Source organism: Amblyomma americanum, chromosome 11 (genome assembly GCF_052857255.1).
Source record: "Amblyomma americanum isolate KBUSLIRL-KWMA chromosome 11, ASM5285725v1, whole genome shotgun sequence".
NCBI classification, from domain to species: domain Eukaryota; kingdom Metazoa; phylum Arthropoda; class Arachnida; order Ixodida; family Ixodidae; genus Amblyomma; species Amblyomma americanum.
The window spans coordinates 3,097,876-3,122,138 of record NC_135507.1 but is presented as its reverse complement, the minus strand read 5'-3'; the positions used below and the strand labels follow the sequence as shown (position 1 = coordinate 3,122,138).

The window sequence follows — 24,263 nt, the reverse complement described above, 5'->3', positions numbered from 1 at the left end:
CCCTCTTCCTCGCTTTTTTATCATGTGAACGGTCAGCGCGTGAAGACACACCAGCTCACAAGTTTGAAGTTAGATCTATCGGGGATAGATGGGAGAGGCCTTTGGCTTTCAGCATCGGCTGAATGCCACCTTTCTCCCCGCTATCCAGCGATGAACCCAAGTTTCCCATGCCCATAGCTGAGCGTGGCTGAAAATTCAACCGCCTGTGCGGCGGCCTTCACCACAAACCACTGCACACGGTCTACTTCTCTATCCCTCCCCTACGCTGTCCGCCTCACTTTCCCTCTCTGTACGCGTTATATCTGCACCGGTCGTTTGTAAGCGCAGAGCTGATCACACACAAAAATAAAAGGATGTAAAGATGGCATGCTTTACTCGACACTCCTAATGGCGGGCAGGATTAATTAGGGAAGACCATTAGCTCCACCCGGGACATGGCCAACGAGGGTTGACGCGGGAAAGCTCTGCTCCGCACGACGTGGCTCGAGCAGCCGGTGTACTGTTCATGCAAAGAGGGTGCGAAGCGGAAAGAAAAGAGCGAACAAACGAGACAGCGGCCGCTTAGTACATGATGCGAACAAGACAACGCCGGGGGGCAAATGGGCTGCGCAACAGAGGCTGTGTTTGTGCAAAACCTGCAACGTTGCTGCTGGTGATGTATGTCGTGCGGCTACGTCGTCGTAAAACACGTCCGAGTCGGCGACAGGGGACCTTTTTGTGGCCTCTCGGTTATGGGGGGACGCAATGAGCGACAGAAGGAAGCCCCTGTGGCATGAAAAAAATAAATAAAACAGCAGTCTTCCATAGCGACTCTCTTCATGCCTATTAGAGGCTTTCCATGAAGAAGAAAGGATAACGGGAGCACAGAAGAAAAGGGGTGAGTGTAATAGGCTTATGACGCTAGTGACAGAAGAGCTGCTCAATCTTCCAAGCAGCACAGGACCGTCGATATATGCATGTAGTACACCCAGCATATAAGGTCCTGCGTTTCGAGAACCTTGAACCCTGTATAACACTGCGCTGGAAAAGGCGATGATTGATGCGCGCTATTGTAGCCTACAGAGTTCCGCAGTTACCCAGAGCTCCGATGTTTTTTTTTTTTTTTGCTGTCCCGGCCGTGTAGCTGAACGGCCGATCTGCTACGGGATTTTCCACCTTGCAGCTGCCGCCCTGGAAGTATATAAACATCAGCATTTTTAATTTCCTAAGATGTCTGTGTACGGATTCCGACAAAACTCTTCGAACCAGTACGGTGTCTCAGAAGAGATTTTATTCCGGACGGTATCCAGTAAAGTTCTGGCTTGCTTGCGTTGTTGATCGCCCTTGCATCAGGGGTGCCCCGTCAGTGACGGTTGGTTGATTTGACTGACTGAAGGTTTTCTTCGCACCAAGGGTGCCCCCTCAGAAACGGTCTTGCGAAGAATTAGGATGCAGGGATTAAAGTACGACTGGAAGTTTTACATACAAAAGTTTACATTACACACAAGTTGATGCACAAGAGACAATTTAAGAGGCAATAACGTTAAAGAACAAAAGGTGAAACTGGCTAACACTAAGGGAGGCAATTATTCGGCATAGCCGAATATCCGAAGATGCATTGCATCTGACCGTAGCCCAGAATCATTGCGCAGGCTCCGGGGCCCGGTTTTAAAGGTCTCAGAGCCTAGCCCACATTTTGCACCACCCAATCAAAACATACTAACACATGGTTGGTTTACCAACTGTATGGCACGCCTTCCAGTTCTGTAACGTTCAAAACCCTCAAACTAAAACACACAACGCGAAAAGAACATCAAAATTTCTTTAACAAAATGGCATTCCGGGAATGGGCCCTCAAAGTGATGGGCCCACTAGGTTTACATGCCCTCCCCATACTTCCACAGCATTACCCAAGCCCTCTCCCTTACGAAGTGAAAAGAGAAACACACAAAAATGCATTAAAAATACTCTCACGTGTTGCAGGCTCCCTAGAAACTCGTGACCCTGGCGGCTCCCAGCGTTAGGGCAATTATCGATCTCAACCGAGCCGCTACCGCCGGGAGTAACAAACGGGAGCGTTGATCCCTGCTCGTAACTACTCGTCTTCGTGACGGCCGTTCACAGGCGTCCCCCAAAATCTGGAAAGTGGCGCCAACCATGTCGTTGCACCCGCCTCGGCGGCTCAGTGGTTAGGGCGCTCGACTACTGATCCGGAGTTCCCGGGTTCGAACCCGACCGCGGCGGCTGCGTTTTTATGGAGGCAAAACGCTAAGGCGCCCGTGTGCTGTGCGATGTCAGTGCACGTTAGAGATCCCCAGGTGGTCGAAATTATTCCGGAGCCCTCCACTACGGCACCTATTTCTCTCTTTCTTCTTTCACTCCCTCCTTTATCCATTCCCTTACGGCGCGGTTCAGGTGTCCAACGATATATGAGACAGATACTGCGCCATTTCCTTTCCTCAAAAACCAATTATTATTATTATTATTATTATTATTATTATTATTATTATTATTATTATTATTATTATTATTATTATTATTATTATTATTATTATTATTATTCATGTCGTTGCTGCAGTTGAACGTGCGGCGGCAACTCTCTTTTTTATCTGCGTGTCGTTCTGCCAGCCCACAAACAGGAGATCTGTTGGTATACACCGTCTTCGGGCGTTGGCGCCGTCGCGCTGACCGTACGTCACGTTTAATTGCTCCAAGCGAAGCGCGAGCGTCCGAACCCGTATCGCCTGGCGGTGTTGTCCCTTCCAAAAAAAAAAAATGCTCAGCCGACCTTCCAACCTAGACGGTCTTGGCTAGGACGACGGGGTACGGCCGGCGTATGGCGGCTTCGACAGGGTCACTGCTCGTGTCTCCGTGCGCAGCCGCATCGTCGCTGCAAAACGGGGACCTCGGGGAGTTCTGGGAAAACGTGCCCCTTCCTTCCCCTCAGCTCTGTCGTGGCCCCGGATGTTCAACGTCCGTCTCCCTCGCCTCGCCCGCTTCTTGCCGACACACCGACGGGGATTAGGGAGGAGGAATCGCCAGACCAGCAACAAAAGGACGGATGGTTCCAACAAAGTCGCGGGCATCCACAGGTCCCTTACAAATCCTTATTCAGGTTTTTGTTTTCCCCCGTCAGCTTGCATCCCTAGATAGGCGCCCCAAAAGCTAATGCAGTGTGCCCTGTAGTCGTTACCCGTGGAAACTCCGTCCACATCACTTTTTAGGAGGATAACACAAAAATTCCAACGCGCGAAAACTATATGACTGTAAGGAGAAGCCTTATAGCAAGTTTCAGCCGCAGGCGTTGAGTGTAAAATAATTTAATATGTTTCTGGATGTCGTCCGAGGAGCCGCTCGGCATTTCCACCTGCATCGAATGCCGTCAAGGTGCCCTTGCCTAAACTATTGTGACGTCGCCGAGCCCAGCGGTTATTCACAGGAACCGCCACTGCTTGCGGCGACGGCATCAGCAATGTGGTTGTCCAGGTTGGCTGGTGGAGTCAAGCCACACTTCAGCGCTGGCGCCGACCGAGACGCAAACTGCCGGCGCTAAATCGTTTGTAATCAATTATTAACACTTCGCATTGCATTTTGATGATCACTACCGTCATCATCGTTGTCATTTGTTTACCCTTAAAGGCCCTTAGGTTAGAGCATTACGTATGAGGGGTCCGGCCGAGACATAATACAATGTTCAATAATATCAAGCAGAAATTCAAGGTACCAGGCTCATGTTATAACTATTCTACAAACATCAACATAAAAGACTCAAGCGGCTCAAGAACAACCCGAGAATAAAAAGAAAACACACACTCAGAGACGCGGAAAAATAACTCAGTACTTGAAATGCGCTATTAATAGCTGCCTGCATTTAATTGGTTCTCTTTCAATGACAGTGTCATCAGGCTGTTCATTCCATAACGCAATGGTGCAGCGTAGGAAAGATTCATTGAACGAGTTTGTGGAGCCGTGTGCCCGTTGTACTCTTAAAGAGTTAAAAAGTCGGCGTGAAGTGCACAGCGGCGGGTGGAGAACAAAGTTTCTTAGCTGTGGAAAGTTATAATGCAATTTGTGAAATAAACAAAGCTGTGAAATTTCCCGCCGAAGTGCCTTGGACTGAGGATCAAGGGGACGGCCGTTGCACGCAACCCCGTTGCACGCAATTCTGCTGCGTCTACAGCATTTATTTTTATGCTTCGACTAGCAGGCACTTCGACGACGATGTTGCATCGTCAGATTTTGTTTCCGACGCTCGAACAGCGCAACCAGACCACCAGAGCCCAGAACGTCGGCATGTTTATTTTTTTGTTCCCGGTTAACTTGCGGGAACCGCAGCGCTCCTTTGGAGCCTCTACGGTGATGCTGCGCCATCTAGTTTGTTCTTCAGAAACTATAGTTTGATTTTCTGCGTAGACCGCAACTTTTTCATGAGCCGCGAATTTTTAAAGGCCCTTGAAGCAGAGGCTACTGCGTAGAGCGCTGCCAGCGCCGCGACGGTGCGCGCTCGCAAGAATCCCGCTGCACGCGATTCTACTGCATCGGCAGCAGATATTTTCGATGCATCGAGTAGCGGGGTCTCGAACGATGATGTCGCATCGCTGTATTTTCGTTCATGCGCTCAAAACTTTGGCCTGTTAGTTTCGCTCTCCGGTACGCTTGTGCGAGCGGAGCGCTGCTAAGACGCGTATGAAGTCTCTACGATGATCCGGCGCCATCTGGTTTGTTGTTCGGAAATTAATTTAATTTTTCTGGGTAGATTGCAATTTCCCCACGAGGCGCGAATTTTTGCAACGCCCTTGAAGCAGAGGCTACGGCGTATGCGCCGCTCCAAACATGGCGTCGAGCGCGGGAACCGTGCGCGCTCGAAAAAAACCCCCGCTGCACGAGCGTTCTACTGCATCGGCAGCAGATATTTTCGACGCATGGAATAATGGGATTTTGGTTCGGACGCCGAAAAGGCGGAAACGGAGAAACAGAGCCGGAACGTTGGCCTGTTAGTTTCGTTTGCATAATACTTGTGTTTGTATAATTTATCTCTGTTTTTCCTGAAATTATATTAGTTGCAAATTGTATTTTTAAAAAGCACGCTTTTCAAGGTTCATTTTGGCACATAACGTAATACTTCTATTTTTTTTGTGTGTGTGAGACTGTACAAATCATATCAAGAACACTCTGAAATCAACATTTTCAAAGAGCGTAAAGAAAAAATTTCTAGCTCAAAAATTATTTGAGGTAAAACGTTTGCATTTTAATGCCAAGTTACAAAAAGAATTTGAATCATTTTGTAGTTTCTAAAATTTTTAATAAGTTATCTTGGAGAGCTACTGTATTGTAGATACAATTTTCCCTTTTTTATTTTTGTTGTTTTTCTCTTTTTTTTCACAATATTTAAAGCAAGTATTTCTGTTGAAATAAATTGATTAGAAAGCGCATTCTATTTCAGTCATTGTTATGCATCGTGTATACACTTTTGCCTAGCATACTTTTTCTAGAAAAAATGTTTGTCTGAGACCTATGAAAAAAACAGCCCTTTTCCCGTTGTAACGAAAGAGTTTTAAGAGGCATACAGCACAGGCCACATATGTCGTGTTCATATGATTGGACTGCACTCGAGCATGTAGGAGGTGGATCACATACACCTGCCGATCAAAATAAGCTTTACAGACTTCCTAAAATTAGCGCTAGGAGATACGTGGAATCCACCTCTGCGCATAAGTTGTGCGGCAAGAGGGACGCAAAGTGAGATGACAACTGCCACCGTCAGACAGCTGATTACTAAAATTTAGTAATGACTTTTTAACTACTGCGGCTAGCTTGAATGCTCATATTGGAAACACAGAGGCGGTCGCATTTTTATACTACCGTGTCCATGGTAGAATTTAGCAGGGGTCTGCCAAAACGTGAGGCAGCCCTTCTCGTCGAAACCGATTTCCGTAGCAGTCCAGATATTCATCTTTTCTCCAGTGCTTTCCACTACGGCGTGAGTCACTTCGCTTTCCCGTTCCATAACCATAACATAGATCAGATATAAGATTTACTTAGTAACGTGAATATTCCAAGAAAGAGTTTCGGAAAACCAGACACCGAGGAATTTGAGACTGCTGACTCTGTCAATTATTGTGTTCCCGTAATGAGTATCGACTGCGTAGCGTTCAACAACGTCGATGGGCCTAAATATAATGTAGGTAGTATTCTTCAGGCTTAGGGTCTCAGCCTCATTTCTGTGCAGCTTACTGACGCTCTAATGTCGAGTTCTCAAGCAACCATGCTCATCTAATAAGGTTTGAAATATCCGCGGCAGTAACAAATATGACTATGGCTGAATAAATATAAATTCACTGCATTCTTACTCGTTTACCAAGCCAAGTTCTACTGTACCGCGCTTTTCGCGCCTTGCAATCCCCTAATATTATTTGCTTCCTCACAAGAAGAACAGTTCGCATTTGGCTGCCTGGGCCAGTGCTGGCGTTCCGGAGCCGTTCGCTCATTGTTGCACCGAAATTCCTGAAGAACTATTTTGCTCTAAAGAGTACATCACCCTAAGTTCTTATACAGGACGCGTTTTATTTAACGTTTTAAGATTCTTACTTTAAAAAGAGGGAGAGATGCGTCGGTGCAGAGGATTGTACAGCGAGGCGGACATCATGTATGAAGGTAGATAGAGCTCAACAATTCGGAGAATAATCTGCCAAAATTACCTATTATCTTCTGTTTTGTTTTATTTTAGGGGCAATATTATATCGCGAAATTGAAGGCCGTCAACATCGGAGGTGAGCCCAGTTTTATTTTCACCCGAGAATGCGTGTGGTGCGGAAAGATAGCCACCCTCCACCAATCCACACTGAGTTATTGGACGTGCCCCGACAGGCCCCAAGATTAAAAACCCGTCAGTCGAGCAGTAGGAGGGGCTTCTGTCAGGCTCCGACTGCAAGAACAGCTAGCGCTGGTTCAGCGAAGCGAAGAAGCAACAAGGACCACTGAGATCCTAGGTGTACAGAACATTACCGGCACCTCAACACCTCTACCCTAACCCCCTTCCCATTTTGCGGAATAAATTTTTTATGCTACTACTACTACTACTACTACTACTACTACTACTACTACTACTACTACTACTACTACTAGTTAATCGGCTGTGTGGTTCAGAATATCGAACATCAAAAACAAGCATTTGAAAGGTCGTTGAGATGGCATTCGCTCATTGCATTGCGCATTGCGCGTTTATAAAATGGTGTCGTTCGCATTTCTAACGTAGCGAATACAGACGCCGCTTGTGTATTCCATGACGTATCGTAGAAGCAGTCAACGTGATTTCGGCGACGATACCGTGCGCATCAACGCCATTTCTTCCCTATGCAATGCGGGAAACCAACTCAACAAGCTTTCAAAAGAGCATATATGACGTTCGTAATTTCGACCCATATTGCAGATTTAATAAAATATAATAAAACTGGGCCTCTGATGTTGACGGTCTTTAATTTCGCAATGCAATCTAGCCCCCTAAAATAAAAAATAAAACCTTATTTAGTTAATTAATTGTCTAATCATTGAGCTCTATCATGTACAGTGGAGGACAAAAGTCTGGAGACCACATGTTCCTGAAACAAAGCACACAGCTCTGCTATTAGCCGGCGGCAGGAGACCACACCTGTGGAGGTGAATGTCAAAATTTTGTGTTTTCATCTCCACAAGTGCGGCCTCCAGCCGCTGGCTAATAACAGAACAATCGGCTTCGTTTCAGGAACACGTGGTCTCCAGACCTTTATCCCCGACTGTACCTACAGTGCACAGACCCCAGCGACGTCCCTCTCGCTGCGTTTAAAATAAAAATTCGTAAAAGTAAAAAAAGAATCACAAAGTATACCTGATATAAGAAAACAAGCGCCCACAGAATTTTGATTTGTTTATTTTTATGTATTTCTCGAGAGACTGCAGGGGAGATAAGAGCCAATTCTATCGATTCCGGGAGGGCGGTGAAGTCGGTAGCTCAGAAAATCGCTGACGATGTCCGCCAGCTGCACCCATATCGGAGAATGCGGGGAATAAGTACGTCGGAATTCATTGTTTCCCTCCGTGCCTATACCGTGTGACTATTGAGGCTGGTGAATCGGCGTTTTTGCCGCGGATTCCATCGCGGAAGGAAAGCTTCCCACGGGGCCTTTACGTATTCGTTTTGCGTTCACCTTTATCACATTTGTTTTCTTTATTTTTCCTTTGTTTTGCGCCCGTGTAGGCTCGACGGAGCAGGCGTTATGGTAATTGCGCACGAGTGCGCAAGCATATCAACATATGTTTTCATTTGCGCGGATATGAGAGTGGAAATGGTGCGCAAATGTGGTGCCGTACGGTACCTGCATGCCACGCGAATTTCATGAATAAAAAATAACTTTTGCGCAATGTCTGCCGCCATTACGTTCGCTAGAAAACTGGCGGGAAATCGTTATCACCTGCCTAATTACATAATGACACCATGAAGTCCGCAAATTGCGGTCTTGATCTACGCAGGCATTAAAAGCGCATCGTGAAAGTTCGTAGAGTTGCTGGAAATCAAATTAAGAACCAACGGAGTTAAAAAAAACGAAAGCCAATACTAAATATCGATTGTCAGCGCTGAAAGCCATCAGTACCAAATCCAATAAAAAAAATGATTATACATCAATCAGAGTGGGAATGATAGCTGAGATTATCCCGCTGATATTTTTAGCCATTCTGGAAGAATAATGTAAGTAGATGACGGTCACGCAAAAAAAAAATGGAAAAGAACGGGGATGCAACAAAACTTTTTGTCAAGGAGCTTCTTGAGTCCAAGGAGGGTTACTTGACACGAAATATAACTCTCAAAAGAGGTCCTTTGTTGTCGGCTAAGCTCCAGAGGAAAAGGAAAATACGCAATTCAGAGATACGTTAGCACCGAATATTATCAGGGTCTGTTCATCCTAAGACTTCCTGGTATGACAGGCTGGTCACCGGCAAGCCAAGAGCACCAGGAAGCCGGAAGGTATGTTTGTCGAGGGATGTTACGAGGGCAGCTGGGCACGCGAATAAGAGCTTGTATTATTGTTTAAAACGCAAGAGCTCTGGTAGAGGGCGTTCTCGCTCTGCTTCAGGAGAGCATGAAAGCAAAACCTTTAGCCTGTCCGCCCTCGGTTTTTGTATTGGATAAACCGAAAAAGCAACAACTATTAAGTGCAGCTTCATGTTTTCTCCAGGTTTGAGTTGGTGTTATTCTGCAGCTTGTCTTGTGGGGCTTGTTGGAGCGTAGTTCACTAAAAAAAAAAAAAAACGTAGAGCAGCAGACCGTCAGCTTTGGACGATGTTCTCCCGAGTTTGTCGCAATAAGGAGCCAAAAGCGTTTCGTGCTTAATACCGCGGGCGATGTAGCGCAGTTGGGTCGAGCACTGTCACCAAGCCGCGTCGCCGCTAAAAACGAACTCGCTTGGAGAACCTTTTGTTCTTGGATTAATCGACGTCATCGTATTTCTCGAGAGCGTTACGTTCCGCAACAAAATTGCTGCAAATACAAGAACCTAACGCAGCTATAAATGTCTTCGTGGAATAATCCACGGCCAACGAACACGACACCGCTCGTGTAACGTGAGGAGTTCTTTCCCACACATCCTTTGTCGAGCGAGCGTACACAAGTGGCGACGTACGCGGAGTGCGCCGCGCATGCACCGCTGAGTGAGATTCAGTGGGGCTAGCCTAATGTAGTCGAGAAAGTCTATAGACTTTCTATGCTCAAATTCTACGGACTAATTATAGATTATACAAATTCTATAAACTGTCTATAAGCAATCTAAAGATTTATGGCCACAATGATTTAGTTAACTCCTTTCTATACACAATCTATACTCTATAGACTGTGTACAGACAAAAGCAAACATCTGTGGGAAGGCAATAAAGTTTATATATGTCATTAGATAACAAATAGACCATTTTCATGAGGGCGGAACCTTGAAGGGGAAGCGGGAAAGCAAAGGCTCCCAACAGATAAACACCATCGGGGATGAAATTCACAAAGCTGCACGGATGCATGGAATTACTCTTGACTTTCTTGTGCTGATAAATGGAGATATTTTAAATGTGAATGGCCAAGACTTCAGCTAATCACGAATCTTCTCAGCGTGTTGAGCTTCCAGGGCTCGCCGCCTGCCTTCTCGGGAGACAAGTTTAACAGTCATAGTGCATTAAAAGAAATAAAGCACTCTAGACATATAATTCGGCAGTGGTCTGTTTTATATTGAGACGAGGTCGCGGCTTCGAAGCCTGCCGTGGAAGGCATGGATTTCATGAACGACCATGCGCTGAGATGTACGAGCACGTTAGAGAACCGCTGCCGATCGAAATTGATTGGAAACCCTCCACTACTGCGTCCCTCACGGGCCACTGTGCTCCTCTAGCATGTCTCAAGGCAGATAATGTAAAGCGTTCAGTTCCCTACAATATGAAAGAAAACAAAGTTTAAAGAGTCAGTTAATAATTACTCCACTGTTATTCGTGGCAAGCACAGTTTTTGTTATTTTCTGGCACATTTTGGTCTTGACGTATAATATCCAAAGTCATTTTCAGTTTTAGTAGAGAAATAACCAGAACACCCGTCTTTTTGTGCAAATTTCATGCACTCTTTTACTCGAAGGGGCCAGCACACGTCTCCCAGTATGCGCATGGGTCAACCCGCGCAACTCGTCGCTCTGGCACAAACATATTGTTGAGTTCACTATTTTCCATGTTTATGACCGTGCACCATGATACGCTGCATAGAGCGCTGGCAATGGGAAGCACTTTCCCTTCCGCAGTGTAATGTCTATCTGTCTCCAAAACGTAGGAACGCGAGCGTACGGTAACTGCAGGCCTGGTAGCTAATCTGTGCGACTTTATGGAATTCTTACAGCGACTTACTACGCTGTTGATTGCCGTTCGCCTCCTCTGCTATAGTGTCCGCGTGTGTATAGCACCGCTATTTTCTTAATGCAATTCGTTATGCCCTGAAATGAAACTTGACAACGTCTCCCGATTACTTCGTAATTAAAGCGCAAGGATATCCAACAATCGGTTTTGATGGCCGCATGTTGCAGCGCCCACAGTACTTAGAACTGCTTTCGAGTAATTGCGCGTACAACTTTTCAAGTGCCGTGCTGTCTTGCGCTATTTACGTGGTTGGTTGGCCTCAAATATAGATGGCACGTATATACCCACTACGGGTGAATGGCCAGCACACAGCCGGTGAACTGCAGGGAACACAAACGCTTTGAGGAAACAAAAAATGTGTGCGGGCGAAGGTAAGTTCCGCGCTATGCCTGTCTTCGTCTACTCGACATATCTTGTCTCGATCCCGGGTGACCCACGCTGTATAGGGTCACCCGCCAGGTGCACCCGGCAGGTGCACGCACTGCTAAATATGTTCGAATTTTAACCATCTAGCTATAGCATTGCGATAACGTATGACACCACTCGCCTATACACTCTGCCAAGTGCAAAATGCTCCAGAGCGCTTAAAAAGAAACTCAGTGCTCGCTGTCGTGGTAAGCGTCGGCGTTCTGCTTCTTTTCAGGGTGACCGTGTAAAGGCTGAACGGCTCGCTTTTGCAGACGCACGAGCTCTAGGGGCTTTGGTGACTATGGCCTTGGTATATATGAGCTCGGAATGAAGACTACGGACTTGTATGCAGTTGGAATAGCCAGGTTAGACTCTCGCCCTTCGACTGACATTTGCCTCAGTCGTATAGGCGCAGCTGAGCATCGCAAGCGAATGGCGATCTATGCGAGCCATCACTGCCCTTCATGAGGAAAAGATTCGCGGTCTCATCAAGGGTCCTTCTCATTACTTCCTCATCCGGCCACAGAGTAACTTCGAAAACGTGGAACACTCCTCACCGCACAGCATCAAAAATACAATCTCAAAAAGACAACGGTAAAGAAACTGAAAGAGAACTGGCATAACACAGCCAACATGCACTGGAGATTTCAACCCAATGTATCTAAATTCGTCAATACTTTATGCGCCGAAGTTTTGAGTTGTGTATGCCTCTGCGCGCGGTTACTTTGATTCACCATAATTTCCACTTCCTTCGTATAGGTCATCATTTCCCATTAGGTTCGTGAGACAATTTGAAACAGCTGTAATAGTTCTTCGTTCCACCGTTGCGTGACACTGACGCGAGCTTTTTTGTTTCTCTGGTTCTTTTTTTGAGCACTCCTCCTTTAACGCTCTCCCGGACGTCAATCTTCTGTAACGGTATAACTGCCTTCGACACAAAATGACAGTCCCTTCTCATTCATTCTCATTAGAAACACGGAAAGAAAGAACTCCTAAGAAAGCATGCTATTATAGGGCGGAAAGGGAAGATGGGTTCGAAAGCAGTGACATCCACTTGCTAGTAAAGAAAAAAAGGAACAGGGTGCAACAGAGAAGCGCGCCACGTGCCGCCTCCCTATTTTTGGTCGCCGTTTGAAACAGCGCGCAGAATGTTGTAGTCTTCCGCTTTATCCCAAGGTCTTCTCTTGTATTACTGCGTGAGAAGTAGATGGGTCTGTGAAAGCGGAAATGCTGAGCGCCCGCGTCTGTCAGTGGCCAGTGGCAGTCTTCCCACCGGGGCAACGAACGAACTTAGCAAAGTACCTATACGAACGCAGTATATATACTACCTCGGATATAAGGGGCAAACCTCGGATGTAACGAACGTTTGGCTGCTAACGCATTCGAACGACGCACCGAAGATCGCCTAAGAGGTTTTTTCTTTTACTTTATTTTTGTTTACAATTCTGTAAGGTCTTTCGGGCTTTCTCGCACGTGCTCTTCCGCTCGCGCTCACAGGTTTGCAGTGTCCACGTTTGATATATTCGTGTGCGATGGTTTTGGCGTCTGCTTGGCTCGCCGCGAGCAACAAAAAAATGCTTATAAATATGCTCGTTCCGACGCTAGCATCCTCGCTCCATGCATACGTCAAACTGACCTCACTTGGAACGCGCGATAATAACCGTAACGAATTAGAAAAACGATAGAAACAAATGCTTGCACCCAGCAACCGATAATAAGCGAGGATTTCAAGTCGATATGTAGTACATGTTATGTCATCGCTGATGCCACGGGGTGCTTACAAAAGACAGGGTGCATCTCGCATGCATGCGATCAAAACATCGACAACATGCATGAGTTCCTGCAGGAGGGAGGGCCGGGGGTGTAATCCTGCCGAGGCATAATCTAGTCGCAGCACAAATTTGGCGGGAAATTTTTCCAGAAAATATAATCAGAAAAATAAAAATAAAAAGATATGTTGAGAGTGGCAGTGGTGACAAAGACTCGTCACCAGTTCTGTTGTGTTACACACGTGAAAGCTCGAGGTGGTCAGAGCCTGCTGTTAAGACTGTTGTTGCCGGCCTTGGTTACACAGCTTTACCAAATAGGCTCATTTGTAGCTTTGCTTACGTTCGTGTTATACTGGGCAAAGGCGTTTAATGATTCATCTTTTTCGAATATAGTTAACGAGTTGAATGATTTGCCTGCTGCACTTTCATGAGAAATTCTGCAACTGGCCGGGAACGTGCACAGTGGTCCTTCTGGCACTAATAGGTGTATTCATGAACTGTTTTATGTTTCTAAAGCCGACTCATTTGCAGCAGACAATTTAGAGACGCAAGTCTGGCCCCACAACGCCTAACATGCATAGCCCCAGTCTTGAGCAGTGGGTCTCGGACCTGCAGCGTCAGCTCATGCTGCACGGAACAGCGAGCCGGGGCCGCAGTCGCGAGGCCAACGGGCTCCTGGACCAAGGAACCCCGACCGCTGCTCCCTCACCAAACTCTTCCTAATCCACTACCCCTAACCCCCATTTCAGTCAATAAAGTTTATCAATTATAAGCCAGGTCTGAGCAGCTGATGGCTTCAATGTCTAGAATGTTTTCTTCGTTAGGTTTTACTTATTTTCTACATAACCTCATCGGAGCCAAATTCAAGTTTGTACCCCTTCTATGATAACATTTACTCACCTGCTTAGTCTTAGGCGCACTGTATACAATAGCCACATATATAAAGAGACATTAATAAGTAAATCGCACCATGTTTGAGGCCCTCGGCGCCTTCGCTGCGCTGGTGGTACAGCTACAGGATGGCACGTTCAGGCGCTCGCAATCATAAAATTCCTGTGTGTGTGTGTGTGGGGGGGGGGGGGGGGGGGGGGGTCGGAAGGGGGGGTCGGAGGACGCAGAAGAAAGGGCGGTCGGAGGACGCAGAAGAACGCCAAATGTTAGGTCTTCAGAATAACGTGGTGTGGGGCGAGTTGGTGCATGATAAAATGAACGGCTGTGCAACGACCACAGCACAAAAATAGAATAACACGTGTGCGCACGTGTTTCTCTCTTTTGTGCGGTTATCGTTGCGCTGCATCTGGCGTGACAGCCTGCTGACGCCCTAATTGTGATGCAGTCAGAGAGTCGGATTTTCACACACGAGTTGTTGCGAAAGTTTCCAAAACCACCGGTGATTTTACACCCCGCTTCGTGTGATGGCTCAAACAGGCCTCGATGGAATCGCAAGTTTCTTGCATTTTCGACGTTCCGTGAACAAGGAAAGCCACATTCCACACTGCCAAAAGGTCTATAACAGAGTCCTATACATGGTTCGTAAGCGCACGGCTGTTACATAAATCCTTTATAGTCTCTTCGTGACACGTGTTTGTCGGATGATCATCCTTCAGCTCTCTACACGGCTGTCACAAGGGAACAACCCGTACCGCTTAAATAAACGAACGCTGTTCGCGGGGAACGCAGGCGAGCTGTGTGCTACACGAAGTGCGAAGGCCGCGATTGTCGTGGCCAAGCGAGTGCTGCGCGCTAACGAAGACGAATGGAGCGGGGAGCACTCCGAGCTGCGGCGGCAGACAGGGACGATGAGGACTGCGCCCAATGAGCGAGCCTAGCGCCATTCCGAGCGGGGTCTCCGCGATGCGGCCCGCTTCTTCGTGCCACGTGTACCGAAAGTCGCGTGCACTTTGAGTAAGCAAGGAGATACGACTCATCTCCCTCTTCTATTGTAACAGCCTCTCATTTCATCTTGCCTTCTGTTTATTTCTGTCCTAATTCGATAGCATTAGGACTGCCATGACGGCGGCGAAAACTGCCCGCCTTGACAGGTGGTGTTTAAGGGGGTTTCTCTTCCTACACCTGCCACTAGCCAACCATCCCCCTCTCCCCTAATAAGGGAAAGAAGTAAGACGCCGAACTTAGAATAACTGAAAGAAAAATGGAAATCACTAAGAATGGATAAAAGAATTAAAGAAGAAAGCGATTGCGAATGGAAATTGAATAAGAATGGGATAACAATTACAATAGAATCAGAGGTGCAATACAATGGGGAGTGAGAGAAAAATGCTATCACAATTCCTTCACATATCGAAATGACTGCCATAATTTTTTTCCCTGCTTCGTTTAGCGAGATCGCTCAGCGCTCAACACCAACTAGCATTCTCTGTCAGCCTCTAGTAGCGGCCACCGCGTTACTCAAAGCGGATATTTTCACTTGTCATTGAGAGATAACTGGGGTGCGGTAAAACTCAGCGCGAATATGTTGACTATGACAACTTACTCTTCCAACTCGCCGCAACAACTGACTTTTAAAACGGCTCCTGCGAGCGCACCTACTGCTTCCGACGGCTATGGATAATCAAAAGGGTGTACCGAACATTCCAAATTTTCTTGTTGCGCGAAGCGGCACATGGTGGCAGCCGCGTGAACTAAACGCGTTTCTTCAGAATACCTAGGCTTGCCTGACTCGCACTACTCTATTGAGCAATGCAGTCTGAGAATACCAGAAGCCGTGTTAGACAGAAAACAAAAACCTAAATTGTAGTCGCAAAATCGAGTTTTAACGAAGCGTAATGCAACACTGTGAACAATTATTACCCTATAGGGGGAAAACAGTGCTCTGGCACATTTTATAAATGGGCCAGGGAATGCGGATTGGGCACATACTACCCCGGCCTAATTAGGGGTCGCGGTAGAAGGCCGTTCACTTCCGTAGAGATTAATTCGTGTTTACAGTGCACATACTCCTCGCAAATAGATCGCGATGTTTTCCTCATGGTCAAGCAGAAGATGTGCTTTTCGCGATTCAGCAAATGGCCAATTCGGTCGGGAAAGAAAAACTGCATGCCAGTTTCCAATTGTGAAAAAGTGGTTCAATTGGATGTATTGCCGAATAAGTGCTTAATTCTCAATAGAATCCTAGACCAAGTTGTTGCGCAGTTGAAGAACAGGAACAAACATACACTCCAAACAGAAAAGAGTAAAAAAATGAGTACACTGCTAAAGGACAGCTTACTCCCCTTTTTACTCCCATATAGGCGCATTCGTAGTTAGAGTGCAGTCACTGTCTACGTCCGGTAGAATAAATCTCAGTGACAAAAAAAATGAAAGTAAACAATTCCCGGTATCGTGTAGTCGTACGAACAGAAAAAGCCGCTATGTTTTCTTATCCTTTATACCACCGCGGGCTCTTTCTGCAACGTATATAAGCTCCGATCAGTCGAGGTCATAAACGCACTCTTCATTTGGTCAAACCGGAAACAGCGAAAGACGAGCTGCGTTTATTAAATATGCTCTAACAATCCCAGAAAACGAGCGTGGTTTCCTTCCCCGTCACACTTCCGAGAAAATGAGAGTGACTAAGGACATTATGCTGGGTGGTTGGCCTGTGCTTGCAAGACACCGCCGACAGAGGAGATATGCTACTGTTGTCCTAACGGCATACGCCCACACCGGAGGGTCGGCCAAGGATCGCGAAGCATAGAGAGCTATTCAGCTGCGCATTTACGTGGCTCAAATAAAAGGAGGAAGCCGGAGAGAAAAACGCGGGGGGTATGCAGAGCCCTCGGTATCCAAAATTAATGAATGAGAGTTGGGCCAGCTAGTGTTAGTTGAATATCTCTAACGTGGTAACTGGAGCAAAAACGACAACGAACACAAAACTGGACATTCTCTCAAGTTTATTGCATACACCGAAGTACCAGAACAAGCCACAAGTTCAGTTTTTTTGGACTTCACCATTAATTGTGAGGCAACTATGCAGTATTGTAAAATATGGTTAAAAAATTATTGGTAGGAATGGTATAACTTTCCAATGTGTAAGAAAATTTTGCCTTTAAAGCTTGTCCTGCCCTCGCAGTGAGTAGTTTAGGCTGCCATAGAAGATCAATGGGCTGCGTTTATAACAATAAATCGCCGAAAACTGCAAGCGTTTCGAGCGGCATCTGCGGAAATATTAGCCATTATGGTGCGATCTAGCGATATGCGAAAAAATTGCGTCCATGAGCAACCTCCTGCTCAAACCATGCGCTTGTCCAGAACCGTTGGGTATGGAAGCATAAGCTGCAATGTTTCGTTTTTGTTTTTCACTTTTACTCGTCGTTATTCACCACGGTCGAGCAGTGGCAAAGCATTAATGCACGTGTTCTTTCTCATAATACGCTACCATGCGCATAAACCTATTGGGATTGTTCGTCATGCTGGATGACAAAAGAAAAATTGGTCCCTAGGCTGTGGCAATGTAACATGAAATTCATCGCCACCTGGTGCACAACTGTAATGAATAGAGTTTTGGCGATGGAAACATTTTTTTGCTAGGCAGAAAGGAAAGTTGGCAGTCCATCGATACTGTGTTCATCCACTGCAGGGACCCAGTTTTCCACTGTGATATCTTGCAAAGAACTTTAAAAAAAGGACTACCTGTTACTCCTTACGGCACCCGGTTTCTTCCTATAGAAAGCGGAGAAGTTCCACACGACATGCTTATGCCACTAGGCCTCCACACCGTATGGAAAACGAACATGGCGGTTAGGACGCAGACGTAAATGTGCGGCCAGTCAAGGAAAACTTCATAGAAAGTGTAACTTTTCACACAGATGTTCTCCGCAGTCAGCCTGAGCCACCTGGCTGGGTGGTCACTAACGGGCTTTCTTCACCACTAACCACTAACCACCACTAACAGCCACTACTAACCACCACTAGTCACTACTAACAGGCTTTGTTCAATTGCCTCAGCCAAAGTTTGGCTAGAGATATTTATTCCTGTGTATGTTTTGTTCAACGCCAATAAAAACAAAACAAAAAAAAGTGGGGGTGTAGCTCAGTAGTAGAGCGTTCGCTTTGCATGCGAAAGGCCCCGGGCTCAATCCCCGGCACCTCCACAGGCGACTGCCTTCGTTCTTACTTTTTTCTACATTTAACAGCACAAGATTATAAGGAGCGTTAATGAAAGAAGTAGGTTTGTAAAGACACTGCACTCACAGGTCCACACTTATCGGACCGGGCGGAGAAAGGCAGTCCGTGCGGGGGTGTAGCTCAGTGGTAGAGCGTTCGCTTTGCATGTGAAAGGCCCCGGGTTCAATCTCCGGCGCCTCCACAGGCGACTGCCTTCGTTCTTACTTTTTTCTACATTTAACAGCACAAGATTATAAGGAACGTTAATGAAAGAAGTAGGTTTGTAAAGACACTGCACTCACAGGTCCACACTTATCGGACCGGGCGGAGAAAGGCAGTTCGTGGGGGGGTGTAGCTCAGTGGTAGAGCGTTCGCTTTGCATGTGAAAGGCCCCGGGTTCAATCTCCGGCGCCTCCACAGGCGACTGCCTTCGTTCTTACTTTTTTCTACATTTAACAGCACAAGATTATAAGGAACGTTAATGAAAGAAGTAGGTTTGTAAAGACACTGCACTCACAGGTCCACACTTATCGGACCGGGCGGAGAAAGGCAGTTCGTGGGGGGGTGTAGCTCAGTGGTAGAGCGTTCGCTTTGCATGTGAAAGGCCCCGGGCTCAATCCCCGGTACCTCCACAGGCGGCTGCCTTCGTTCTTACTTTTTCTACATTTAACAGCACAAGATTATAAGGAGCGTTAATGAAAGAAGTAGGTTTGTAAAGACACTGCACTCACAGGTCCGCACTTATCGGACCGGGCGGAGAAAGGCAGTCCGTGCGGGGGTGTAGCTCAGTGGTAGAGCGTTCGCTTTGCATGTGAAAGGCCCCGGGCTCAATCCCCGGTACCTCCACAGGCGGCTGCCTTCGTTCTTACTTTTTTCTACATTTAACAGCACAAGATTATAAGGAACGTTAATGAAAGAAGTAGGTTTGTAAAGACACTGCACTCACAGGTCCACACTTATCGGACCGGGCGGAGAAAGGCAGTTCGTGGGGGGGTGTAGCTCAGTGGTAGAGCGTTCGCTTTGCATGTGAAAGGCCCCGGGCTCAATCCCCGGTACCTCCACAGGCGGCTGCCTTCGTTCTTACTTTTTCTACATTTAACAGCACAAGATTATAAAGAGCGTTAATGAAAGAAGTAGGTTTGTAAAGACACTGCACTCACAGGTCCGCACTTATCGGACCGGGCGGAGAAAGGCAGTCCGTGCGGAGGTGTAGCTCAGTGGTAGAGCGTTCGCTTTGCATGTGAAAGGCCCCGGGTTCAATCTCCGGTGCCTCCACAGGCGACTGCCTTCGTTCTTACTTTTTTCTACATTTAACAGCACAAGATTATAAGGAACGTTAATGAAAGAAGTAGGTTTGTAAAGACACTGCACTCACAGGTCCACACTTATCGGACCGGGCGGAGAAAGGCAGTTCGTGGGGGGGTGTAGCTCAGTGGTAGAGCGTTCGCTTTGCATGTGAAAGGCCCCGGGCTCAATCCCCGGTACCTCCACAGGCGGCTGCCATCGTTCTTACTTTTTTCTACATTTAACAGCACAAGATTATAAGGCACGTTAATGAAAGAAGTAGCTCTGTAAAGACACTGCACTCACAGGTCCACACTTATCGGACCGGGCGGAGAAAGGCAGTTCGTGGGGGGGTGTAGCTCAGTGGTAGAGCGTTCGCTTTGCATGTGAAAGGCCCCGGGCTCAAACCCCGGTACCTCCACAGGCGGCTGCCTTCGTTCTTACTTTTTTCTACATTTAACAGCACAAGATTATAAAGAGCGTTAATGAAAGAAGTAGGTTTGTAAAGACACTGCACTCACAGGTCCGCACTTATCGGACCGGGCGGAGAAAGGCAGTCCGTGCGGGGGTGTAGCTCAGTGGTAGAGCGTTCGCTTTGCATGTGAAAGGCCCCGGGTTCAATCTCCGGCGCCTCCACAGGCGACTGCCTTCGTTCTTACTTTTTTCTACATTTAACAGCACAAGATTATAAGGAACGTTAATGAAAGAAGTAGGTTTGTAAAGACACTGCACTCACAGGTCCACACTTATCGGACCGGGCGGAGAAAGGCAGTTCGTGGGGGGGTGTAGCTCAGTGGTAGAGCGTTCGCTTTGCATGTGAAAGGCCCCGGGCTCAATCCCCGGTACCTCCACAGGCGGCTGCCTTCGTTCTTACTTTTTTCTACATTTAACAGCACAAGATTATAAAGAGCGTTAATGAAAGAAGTAGGTTTGTAAAGACACTGCACTCACAGGTCCGCACTTATCGGACCGGGCGGAGAAAGGCAGTCCGTGCGGGGGTGTAGCTCAGTGGTAGAGCGTTCGCTTTGCATGTGAAAGGCCCCGGGTTCAATCTCCGGCGCCTCCACAGGCGGCTGCCTTCGTTCTTACTTTTTTCTACATTTAACAGCACAAGATTATAAGGAACGTTAATGAAAGAAGTAGGTTTGTAAAGACACTGCACTCACAGGTCGACACTTATCGGACCGGGCGGAGAAAGGCAGTTCGTGGGGGGGTGTAGCTCAGTGGTAGAGCGTTCGCTTTGCATGTGAAAGGCCCCGGGCTCAATCCCCGGTACCTCCACAGGCGGCTGCCTTCGTTCTTACTTTTTTCTACATTTAACAGCACAAGATTATAAAGAGCGTTAATGAAAGAAGTAGGTTTGTAAAGACACTGCACTCACAGGTCCGCACTTATCGGACCGGGCGGAGAATGGCAGTCCGTGCGGGGGTGTAGCTCAGTGGTAGAGCGTTCGCTTTGCATGTGAAAGGCCCCGGGTTCAATCTCCGGCGCCTCCACAGGCGACTGCCTTCGTTCTTACTTTTTCTACATTTAACAGCACAAGATTATAAAGAGCGTTAATGAAAGATGTAGGTTTGTAAAGACACGGCACTCACAGGTCCACACTTATCGGACCGGGCGGAGAAAGGCAGTCCGTGCGGGGGTGTAGCTCAGTGGTAGAGCGTTCGCTTTGCATGTGAAAGGCCCCGGGTTCAATCTCCGGCGCCTCCACAGGCGACTGCCTTCGTTCTTACTTTTTTCTACATTTAACAGCACAAGATTATAAGGAACGTTAATGAAAGAAGTAGGTTTGTAAAGACACTGCACTCACAGGTCCACACTTATCGGACCGGGCGGAGAAAGGCAGTCCGTGGGGGGGTGTAGCTCAGTGGTAGAGCGTTCGCTTTGCATGTGAAAGGCCCCGGGCTCAATCCCCGGTACCTCCACAGGCGGCTGCCTTCGTTCTTACTTTTTTTACATTTAACAGCACAAGATTATAAGGAGCGTTAATGAAAGAAGTAGGTTTGTAAAGACACTGCACTCACAGGTCCACACTTATCGGACCGGGCGGAGAAAGGCAGTTCGTTGGGGGGTGTAGCTCAGTGGTAGAGCGTTCGCTTTGCATGTGAAAGGCCCCGGGCTCAATCCCCGGTACCTCCACAGGCGGCTGCCTTCGTTCTTACTTTTTCTACATTTAACAGCACAAGATTATAAGGAGCGTTAATGAAAGAAGTAGGTTTGTAAAGACACTGCACTCACAGGTCCACACTTATCGGACCGGGCGGAGAAAGGCAGTCCGTGCGGGGGTGTAGCTCAGTGGTAGAGCGTTCGCTTTGCATGTGAAAGGCCCCGGGTTCAATCTCCGGCGCCTCCACAGGCGACTGCCTTCGTTCTTACTTTTTTCTACATTTAACAGCACAGGATTATAAGGAACGTTAATGAAAGAAGTAGGTTTGTAAAGACACTGCACTCACAGGTCCACACTTATCGGACCGGGCGGAGAAAGGCAGTTCGTGGGGGGGTGTAGCTCAGTGGTAGAGCGTTCGCTTTGCATGTGAAAGGCCCCGGGCTCAATCCCCGGTACCTCCACAGGCGGCTGCCTTCGTTCTTACTTTTTCTACATTTAACAGCACAAGATTATAAGGAGCGTTAATGAAAGAAGTAGGTTTGTAAAGACATTGCACTTACAGGTCCGCACTTATCGGACCGGGCGGAGAAAGGCAGTCCGTGCGGGGGTGTAGCTCAGTGGTAGAGCGTTCGCTTTGCATGTGAAAGGCCCCGGGTTCAATCTCCGGCGCCTCCACAGGCGACTGCCTTCGTTCTTACTTTTTCTACATTTAACAGCACAAGATTATAAAGAGCGTTAATGAAAGAAGTAGGTTTGTAAAGACACTGCACTCACAGGTCCACACTTATCGGACCGGGCGGAGAAAGGCAGTCCGTGCGGGGGTGTAGCTCAGTGGTAGAGCGTTCGCTTTGCATGTGAAAGGCCCCGGGCTCAATCCCCGGTACCTCCACAGGCGGCTGCCTTCGTTCTTACTTTTTCTACATTTAACAGCACAAGATTATAAGGAGCGTTAATGAAAGAAGTAGGTTTGTAAAGACACTGCACTCACAGGTCCGCACTTATCGGACCGGGCGGAGAAAGGCAGTCCGTGCGGGGGTGTAGCTCAGTGGTAGAGCGTTCGCTTTGCATGTGAAAGGCCCCGGGCTCAATCCCCGGTACCTCCACAGGCGGCTGCCTTCGTTCTTACTTTTTTCTACATTTAACAGCACAAGATTATAAGGAACGTTAATGAAAGAAGTAGGTTTGTAAAGACACTGCACTCACAGGTCCACACTTATCGGACCGGGCGGAGAAAGGCAGTTCGTGGGGGGGGTGTAGCTCAGTGGTAGAGCGTTCGCTTTGCATGTGAAAGGCCCCGGGCTCAATCCCCGGTACCTCCACAGGCGGCTGCCTTCGTTCTTACTTTTTCTACATTTAACAGCACAAGATTATAAAGAGCGTTAATGAAAGAAGTAGGTTTGTAAAGACACTGCACTCACAGGTCCGCACTTATCGGACCGGGCGGAGAAAGGCAGTCCGTGCGGGGGTGTAGCTCAGTGGTAGAGCGTTCGCTTTGCATGTGAAAGGCCCCGGGTTCAATCTCCGGTGCCTCCACAGGCGACTGCCTTCGTTCTTACTTTTTTCTACATTTAACAGCACAAGATTATAAGGAACGTTAATGAAAGAAGTAGGTTTGTAAAGACACTGCACTCACAGGTCCACACTTATCGGACCGGGCGGAGAAAGGCAGTTCGTGGGGGGGTGTAGCTCAGTGGTAGAGCGTTCGCTTTGCATGTGAAAGGCCCCGGGCTCAATCCCCGGTACCTCCACAGGCGGCTGCCATCGTTCTTACTTTTTTCTACATTTAACAGCACAAGATTATAAGGCACGTTAATGAAAGAAGTAGCTTTGTAAAGACACTGCACTCACAGGTCCACACTTATCGGACCGGGCGGAGAAAGGCAGTTCGTGGGGGGGTGTAGCTCAGTGGTAGAGCGTTCGCTTTGCATGTGAAAGGCCCCGGGCTCAATCCCCGGTACCTCCACAGGCGGCTGCCTTCGTTCTTACTTTTTTCTACATTTAACAGCACAAGATTATAAAGAGCGTTAATGAAAGAAGTAGGTTTGTAAAGACACTGCACTCACAGGTCCGCACTTATCGGACCGGGCGGAGAAAGGCAGTCCGTGCGGGGGTGTAGCTCAGTGGTAGAGCGTTCGCTTTGCATGTGAAAGGCCCCGGGTTCAATCTCCGGCGCCTCCACAGGCGACTGCCTTCGTTCTTACTTTTTTCTACATTTAACAGCACAAGATTATAAGGAACGTTAATGAAAGAAGTAGGTTTGTAAAGACACTGCACTCACAGGTCCACACTTATCGGACCGGGCGGAGAAAGGCAGTTCGTGGGGGGGTGTAGCTCAGTGGTAGAGCGTTCGCTTTGCATGTGAAAGGCCCCGGGCTCAATCCCCGGTACCTCCACAGGCGGCTGCCTTCGTTCTTACTTTTTTCTACATTTAACAGCACAAGATTATAAAGAGCGTTAATGAAAGAAGTAGGTTTGTAAAGACACTGCACTCACAGGTCCGCACTTATCGGACCGGGCGGAGAAAGGCAGTCCGTGCGGGGGTGTAGCTCAGTGGTAGAGCGTTCGCTTTGCATGTGAAAGGCCCCGGGTTCAATCTCCGGCGCCTCCACAGGCGGCTGCCTTCGTTCTTACTTTTTTCTACATTTAACAGCACAAGATTATAAGGAACGTTAATGAAAGAAGTAGGTTTGTAAAGACACTGC

The 24,263-nt window shown here is 47.6% G+C and overlaps 29 non-coding genes across 29 annotated transcripts; all 29 read left to right on the top strand.

Annotated features, from left to right (window-relative positions):
• Positions 1 to 18,085: 18,085 nt before the first annotated feature.
• TRNAA-UGC (transfer RNA alanine (anticodon UGC)) lies at positions 18,086 to 18,157 on the top strand. The gene has a single exon. It is a non-coding gene; the product is annotated as a tRNA-Ala (tRNA).
• Positions 18,158 to 18,300: 143 nt separating this feature from the next.
• TRNAA-UGC (transfer RNA alanine (anticodon UGC)) lies at positions 18,301 to 18,372 on the top strand. The gene has a single exon. It is a non-coding gene; the product is annotated as a tRNA-Ala (tRNA).
• A 143-nt stretch (positions 18,373 to 18,515) lies between these two features.
• TRNAA-UGC (transfer RNA alanine (anticodon UGC)) lies at positions 18,516 to 18,587 on the top strand. The gene has a single exon. It is a non-coding gene; the product is annotated as a tRNA-Ala (tRNA).
• A 143-nt stretch (positions 18,588 to 18,730) lies between these two features.
• On the top strand, positions 18,731 to 18,802 carry TRNAA-UGC (transfer RNA alanine (anticodon UGC)). The gene has a single exon. It is a non-coding gene; the product is annotated as a tRNA-Ala (tRNA).
• Positions 18,803 to 18,944: 142 nt separating this feature from the next.
• Positions 18,945 to 19,016, top strand: TRNAA-UGC (transfer RNA alanine (anticodon UGC)). The gene has a single exon. It is a non-coding gene; the product is annotated as a tRNA-Ala (tRNA).
• Positions 19,017 to 19,159: 143 nt separating this feature from the next.
• Positions 19,160 to 19,231, top strand: TRNAA-UGC (transfer RNA alanine (anticodon UGC)). The gene has a single exon. It is a non-coding gene; the product is annotated as a tRNA-Ala (tRNA).
• Positions 19,232 to 19,373: 142 nt separating this feature from the next.
• On the top strand, positions 19,374 to 19,445 carry TRNAA-UGC (transfer RNA alanine (anticodon UGC)). The gene has a single exon. It is a non-coding gene; the product is annotated as a tRNA-Ala (tRNA).
• Positions 19,446 to 19,588: 143 nt separating this feature from the next.
• On the top strand, positions 19,589 to 19,660 carry TRNAA-UGC (transfer RNA alanine (anticodon UGC)). Its single transcript has one exon. It is a non-coding gene; the product is annotated as a tRNA-Ala (tRNA).
• A 143-nt stretch (positions 19,661 to 19,803) lies between these two features.
• Positions 19,804 to 19,875, top strand: TRNAA-UGC (transfer RNA alanine (anticodon UGC)). Its single transcript has one exon. It is a non-coding gene; the product is annotated as a tRNA-Ala (tRNA).
• A 143-nt stretch (positions 19,876 to 20,018) lies between these two features.
• TRNAA-UGC (transfer RNA alanine (anticodon UGC)) lies at positions 20,019 to 20,090 on the top strand. The gene has a single exon. It is a non-coding gene; the product is annotated as a tRNA-Ala (tRNA).
• A 143-nt stretch (positions 20,091 to 20,233) lies between these two features.
• Positions 20,234 to 20,305, top strand: TRNAA-UGC (transfer RNA alanine (anticodon UGC)). The gene has a single exon. It is a non-coding gene; the product is annotated as a tRNA-Ala (tRNA).
• Positions 20,306 to 20,448: 143 nt separating this feature from the next.
• On the top strand, positions 20,449 to 20,520 carry TRNAA-UGC (transfer RNA alanine (anticodon UGC)). The gene has a single exon. It is a non-coding gene; the product is annotated as a tRNA-Ala (tRNA).
• A 143-nt stretch (positions 20,521 to 20,663) lies between these two features.
• TRNAA-UGC (transfer RNA alanine (anticodon UGC)) lies at positions 20,664 to 20,735 on the top strand. Its single transcript has one exon. It is a non-coding gene; the product is annotated as a tRNA-Ala (tRNA).
• Positions 20,736 to 20,878: 143 nt separating this feature from the next.
• Positions 20,879 to 20,950, top strand: TRNAA-UGC (transfer RNA alanine (anticodon UGC)). Its single transcript has one exon. It is a non-coding gene; the product is annotated as a tRNA-Ala (tRNA).
• A 142-nt stretch (positions 20,951 to 21,092) lies between these two features.
• On the top strand, positions 21,093 to 21,164 carry TRNAA-UGC (transfer RNA alanine (anticodon UGC)). The gene has a single exon. It is a non-coding gene; the product is annotated as a tRNA-Ala (tRNA).
• Positions 21,165 to 21,307: 143 nt separating this feature from the next.
• TRNAA-UGC (transfer RNA alanine (anticodon UGC)) lies at positions 21,308 to 21,379 on the top strand. Its single transcript has one exon. It is a non-coding gene; the product is annotated as a tRNA-Ala (tRNA).
• A 142-nt stretch (positions 21,380 to 21,521) lies between these two features.
• TRNAA-UGC (transfer RNA alanine (anticodon UGC)) lies at positions 21,522 to 21,593 on the top strand. The gene has a single exon. It is a non-coding gene; the product is annotated as a tRNA-Ala (tRNA).
• Positions 21,594 to 21,735: 142 nt separating this feature from the next.
• On the top strand, positions 21,736 to 21,807 carry TRNAA-UGC (transfer RNA alanine (anticodon UGC)). The gene has a single exon. It is a non-coding gene; the product is annotated as a tRNA-Ala (tRNA).
• A 143-nt stretch (positions 21,808 to 21,950) lies between these two features.
• TRNAA-UGC (transfer RNA alanine (anticodon UGC)) lies at positions 21,951 to 22,022 on the top strand. Its single transcript has one exon. It is a non-coding gene; the product is annotated as a tRNA-Ala (tRNA).
• Positions 22,023 to 22,164: 142 nt separating this feature from the next.
• Positions 22,165 to 22,236, top strand: TRNAA-UGC (transfer RNA alanine (anticodon UGC)). The gene has a single exon. It is a non-coding gene; the product is annotated as a tRNA-Ala (tRNA).
• Positions 22,237 to 22,378: 142 nt separating this feature from the next.
• TRNAA-UGC (transfer RNA alanine (anticodon UGC)) lies at positions 22,379 to 22,450 on the top strand. The gene has a single exon. It is a non-coding gene; the product is annotated as a tRNA-Ala (tRNA).
• A 142-nt stretch (positions 22,451 to 22,592) lies between these two features.
• On the top strand, positions 22,593 to 22,664 carry TRNAA-UGC (transfer RNA alanine (anticodon UGC)). The gene has a single exon. It is a non-coding gene; the product is annotated as a tRNA-Ala (tRNA).
• A 144-nt stretch (positions 22,665 to 22,808) lies between these two features.
• On the top strand, positions 22,809 to 22,880 carry TRNAA-UGC (transfer RNA alanine (anticodon UGC)). The gene has a single exon. It is a non-coding gene; the product is annotated as a tRNA-Ala (tRNA).
• A 142-nt stretch (positions 22,881 to 23,022) lies between these two features.
• On the top strand, positions 23,023 to 23,094 carry TRNAA-UGC (transfer RNA alanine (anticodon UGC)). The gene has a single exon. It is a non-coding gene; the product is annotated as a tRNA-Ala (tRNA).
• Positions 23,095 to 23,237: 143 nt separating this feature from the next.
• On the top strand, positions 23,238 to 23,309 carry TRNAA-UGC (transfer RNA alanine (anticodon UGC)). Its single transcript has one exon. It is a non-coding gene; the product is annotated as a tRNA-Ala (tRNA).
• A 143-nt stretch (positions 23,310 to 23,452) lies between these two features.
• Positions 23,453 to 23,524, top strand: TRNAA-UGC (transfer RNA alanine (anticodon UGC)). Its single transcript has one exon. It is a non-coding gene; the product is annotated as a tRNA-Ala (tRNA).
• A 143-nt stretch (positions 23,525 to 23,667) lies between these two features.
• Positions 23,668 to 23,739, top strand: TRNAA-UGC (transfer RNA alanine (anticodon UGC)). The gene has a single exon. It is a non-coding gene; the product is annotated as a tRNA-Ala (tRNA).
• A 143-nt stretch (positions 23,740 to 23,882) lies between these two features.
• Positions 23,883 to 23,954, top strand: TRNAA-UGC (transfer RNA alanine (anticodon UGC)). The gene has a single exon. It is a non-coding gene; the product is annotated as a tRNA-Ala (tRNA).
• A 143-nt stretch (positions 23,955 to 24,097) lies between these two features.
• On the top strand, positions 24,098 to 24,169 carry TRNAA-UGC (transfer RNA alanine (anticodon UGC)). Its single transcript has one exon. It is a non-coding gene; the product is annotated as a tRNA-Ala (tRNA).
• The last annotated feature ends 94 nt before the right edge of the window (positions 24,170 to 24,263 follow it).